Source organism: Argopecten irradians, chromosome 16, assembly GCF_041381155.1.
Source record: "Argopecten irradians isolate NY chromosome 16, Ai_NY, whole genome shotgun sequence".
In the NCBI taxonomy this organism is placed as follows: Eukaryota; Metazoa; Mollusca; class Bivalvia; order Pectinida; family Pectinidae; genus Argopecten; species Argopecten irradians.
The window spans coordinates 4,236,220-4,241,774 of NC_091149.1; positions in this window are offsets into that span (position 1 = coordinate 4,236,220).

The following is a 5,555-nucleotide window of genomic DNA, read 5'->3' on the forward strand; positions in this document are numbered from 1 at the left end:
GTGCAGTACCGGTTTATCTCATGCAAAACATCCATGCAGTCTGATGCTGTTTTGTTAGGCTACCCATACAACCTTGTGATATGATTGACAGGGTTTTAGAACGAGGGAATTTGAAAGTCGTTTTCAGAAAATAAACGTCTAACGCAATGAGCTGATTTTGTTTTTTAGACAGCGATAAGCAAAGATTTCCAAAAGCAGGTGTGTGCGGCAACGTGTTATAGAGTCAGGTGTGATGTACTCACAGGTGTGGAAAAGGCAGCCATTGCTCTATGTAGTTGCACTGATGGAATGTATTCACCGACATTGTAATATTTATTATACTTATATGACATTTAGGAGTGTAGAGTACATTAGAACTTGATAGTGTTGAGAGTAGTAATTTGGTGATATTTTCACCAGGTGTAAAGCAATTGAATTCCGGTAGTAATTTGAGTCACATAGAATAGCTATTGTCCCGTGTAAATTGTTGGTAACGTTTAGTTTGTGTTATAGTAGTTTCTGAGACCGTACCGTGGCTGTTGGAGTATGAAGTAACAGCAATATTGTCGGTCACGCGAGTGCTACATTACAACTTGGTGAAAGTTAGTCCGAATTATTCGGTTGTCTTATTGTCTTTTGGACTAGCTGAAAGTGTGACCTTTTGATGAAAGTGTATACGCGTTATAGTCGTTTTCAGGAATCAAACAACAATTTCCTTCTTTATAAACTAAAACCCTACACCGTGAAACCAATATTAAGCTGGCGGATCCAGAAATAAAGTTATGGTTTGCATATACACATACATGTATTTGGAACCATCTTAATGTCAATGAATGAGTCATCACTGAGAGTTCTAGATTAAAAATCGGCACAGATCATATGTACAATAAGTGTTTTATAATTACAACAGGCATCTACCACCCTGTATTATTCTTAGTCAGCGTCTAGACCGAGCAGCAATATTATTGGCTGAAAAGTGCATTGAGTAGTTGTTAATTTACAAAACAAATCAAGCTATAGCTCAGCCTTAAGGTACTGCGTCTCAGGTTTATCATTTCCCTTTTCCGGATAATAATTTACCATTGATAGATGTTTTATCTACACGTGATCAACATTTTTTATGATGACAGGTAAACCATATCGCGACGTCGCGGGAATAATTCTATGACGTCACGACATCACTACAATGACGCCATGACACCATTGGCTTATTGTTCTGACATTTCTATGTAAGATGAACAATGTAGTACATAGGGTAAGAGAACACTGTCAGCTCCTGTTGGGTCAGAATTTGGTAAATTTCTTAAGCCGTCAAATACAAACACCCGACACGCCTCTTGTTCGACAACTTTGAACTTACTTCTAGGGTTGAGATTCTCACGTCTCATCCCAAAGTCAATAAAATATTACATTATTGTTTTTCAAATGACTGCGAGTTTTGCCTTTTTTTGATTGGTCTAGACCGCCCAGATAGGTCTTTTCAAAATGCAATGTCAACCTGAGATAGATGAACACCTGTTCAGAGGTTGACATTGCATATCCGGTAACCTATATAGATAGTTAGATATAAATAGACACAGACACTAAATTCGTCCAGTAAATAAAATTCTTTAACAGAATGTTCTATGATATATCTATTGGTTAATTGATGTGATATATATCAATGTTTTTTCAAGAATTTTTTTTACTTCTCGTCATAATTAATTTTTAGTGATAATTTTTGGTCGAAATTAGGTAAGAAAATGCATGTAAATTACCTAAAACATTCTTACAAAAGGGAAATAGATTAAAATTGTGAAGTTCAAATATTATAGAGAAATAATCGACTAAAAAAATGACCTAGTTGCTTTTATTCAGTCAATTTTCAAGAAAATTGAACCAGTTTTTTTCAAGATAAAGCATTTTAAGCACCATAAAAACCTTCATTTTTCAACGTTAATCAAAATAGAGTTATCTCCCCTATTATATATACTTTTTATACATTCATTGTAGGTTCTCCTGTTACAATTAATATAGCCTAGATGTCAATACATTTAGTTTTAAAATGAATACCAATGTTTAATTAATATATATTTACCGTAAAATAGAAATATATGGTTGATGGGATAATTAGTGTTGTTATATTTAAAACTAATAAAATAATTTATGCATAAATTCAAACTTCAGAAAAAATATTAATCAAAATCTCGGTCATTCAAATGCTTGAAGAGCTTGGGCACTGTCACAACTCAAGCGTCTGCATGAAAAAATCATGATCTGTCTCTCTTACCATGAGACTACATTCTTAAATGTAGCCATATGTTCGAAGATTACGTATATTGTGAAGAAGCCTGTCAGAAGTGCTAAAAGTACCTACTGAGGATACGTTGACGATTTTCGTGATTTTTTTTTAATTATGGTCATTATGCTGACGTCAAATTTCAGTTTTTAAAGAGGCATCATACCATATAAAAACAATTATTGACTTTTTGTAGGTTAATACGAGGAATTGTTGAACCTTCGAAAGGTGATATTTCCCTCGACCGTCGGCCTCGGGGAATATCATCTTTCTCAGGTTTAACAATTGCTCGTATTAACCAACAAAATGTCAATAATTGTATAATGTTGTCCTAATCGATACAACTAATTGACTATTTCCTTAATTTATTTTAGGCACTTTATTGTGTCGTAGTACATTATTAGCCATGCGAAATATAAGGATGTCATATTCGTTGGTACAAGTATCAAATCAATGTAAACAGCTAATAACTGTGATGTGACCTTCAGAAGACCTATTCAGTTTTCAATGAGATTGGCATATAATCGTGATCAGTTGACAACTTGACACGGTTTATACTACAAGCGAATGGCAATTTATTTATGTATATTATGGTATCGTATATTTAGAGTGAGGCAGTGCTATGTTGTTGTCCCTCTTATAATTCAGTCATTGAAGTGTGCATGGTATGACAAGTTTAACTTGTTTACTTGGTGATTCGAGCTAATCGAGAATAATGTTTACTTATCAGCGTTTGTACTAGACTAGACTGGCCACCGGTGTCTAGAATATCCAAAACATCACTAAACTTTGACTTGGTACGCAATGTTTTGTCCCTGCGACATGCCTAACTCCTAAGTTTCAAGCCATGGGAGGGATGATCTAGTATTATAATCCTACTGTGAAAATCTTATCAATAACTAATCAAGTTCTGGTGGCCAGTCTTATGCTAGACATTTTGGGCAGATCTTTCATTGATATATGTAGCATTACACCCCCCCACCCCCCCATTTCCTAGCCAACGATTCCCAGTACGCCATGGTCGGTTATTCATAAAATGTCTACGATACCATGACGTTATAAGTGGAGAAACGGATCGCATTCACTCACAAGACTCTTCTATATGACAAAGGCTTTATTCATACACTAATCTGCACAAGCTGTGCTATGAATCCGGAAGTAACATCTTATATTGTTGAATCACTCAACTGGTTTTGTAAAAAAAAAACCCAATAAAAAACACGATTCTTTCCAAAGGATTCTCAAACAAACAAAAAATGCTCAACTGTCCATCAGCCCAGTGCAGATAAGTCGCGCAGAACATGTAATTAATACTTCCGCATATTTAAGACAAATAATGAAATATTGACCTCGTTGAACAAACAACATTTTATATATAATCATATGTAGTTAAAACATGACGTTATTACAAAAATGTTAAGATTCACGATTTTATAGCGATGTAACCTAGAGTCACGTGACATTGCCAAAACGTCATGTCGGCGAACAGCTGTGCGAGAATCACTCAACCATGACTCGGTAGAAATGATACGAATTATTTCCACTGAGAACGAGAGTTAAGGTTTCTCCCAATCTGCCATGAAACCTTGTGTAAATCAGTCAGATAAGTGTGTTTTTAAAACACTACACATGTGCCATAACGGTAGCGCATCCACACCGCAAAGCTCGGAATAGAAGGCCCTCTGTCAATGGATAGCGTTGATGTGACGTAAACTACACGGTACGGACTTTCACTGGTGATTTATAGATCACGTGATTTATGGATCTCGGTTACTATGGAGTTATATTGTTACACATCTAAACAGTTAGCTCCTGTCATTAAAGATTCTCAACAACATCTTCCAAGTTTACCTTAGTACACTTATCAATGTTGATTACGGATGAAATGACCTGTCATGTTATTATACAAAAATTGTAGCGTTTTATCTATCACAAACATGTGACATGGCAATTATTTTGAATAGACAACGTTTCACGGGGAATGTAAACAGCTTTCTCCAGCCAGAAGGTTATTTTACAAAACGTTACATTTTTGCTAAGTGAAGAGATGAAGAATTGCTAGTTTAAGTAACTACCGAGAAATACTCGGTAAAACAGATACAAAGATAGATTACTGATTTATGTACAGAAATACATTGAAGATAAATATGAACTCACAGCAAAGAAACTTCATCACGCCATCATTATTCAGAAGATATCAGTTAATGTATAAATACTGCGCCATGATCCGCCATTCAGGATTTCAATATTGCAGAGTTACCTCCCTTACAGGACGTCATCATTTTGTGTGAGAAATCCACGTTCTCCGAAAAATATGAAATTTGGCTCCAAACACATGGCATCTCAATCAAAACCTGACCACAAGGGTAGATCATTCTATAATATGCAAATACAGAATAGGATGATACAAAAGTTGAATGTCTTTAACGACTTAAGAAAACATTGTTTGTGCCTCACCACGCATTTAAAAAATAATGCAAAAAATTTGATTATAGAAGTCTGTAAGTACACGGTAATGTATGTAAAAGGAGGGAGTGAATATACGGGGATGCATCACATGTATATCATTATGATACAGTGTATAGAAATGGTATTGGGTGATATAATTCGATCCTATGAGTCATTATTTTATTATCAGACAGCTGTCCCCAAACATTTATACTCCGCCACAAACAAAACATATAATATAACATCTGATGTTAAAAGAACAAAGTTAGTAAATGCATCCTAAAGTGAAATGAATGCAGATAAAAGAAAACAAAACATGGGAGAAGGAAGGAAGAAGCCGCAGTATCTGGATACCATTACGATATCCGGAAATCAGAGATGAAATTTATTTCCATCCAATTTGCAGATCTTTTGCATTTAAATAAGTCAGTTAATGAGATGTATACCGCTGTATTGTTTGGTAACTGGTGATCACACGCGTTTACAAGCTGATATATGAATCTATACTTTAAGCAATGTGTGTAATAGCAGACTAAAAACGCAGTACAGAATTATGTAACACAACGGAATTCATCTGCGATGTTCAGACGCATATGTGTTTCCTCGACCACAGCCCACAACACTAAAACTCACGGACGATAAAACACAGTTCATCTAAGTACTAATAGAGAAGAATTCCCAAGGTGTGCATCAATGTACCTCATATATAGTAATGTTTTATGTACAGTCGATTTCTACAGGTATCATATGATACTCACAGACACATATTCTAAATATTCTCACTATACTCCATATAGTAATGCTTTACAATGTATGTAAGTGATTTCTACAGTTAGATGTCTTTTCACAA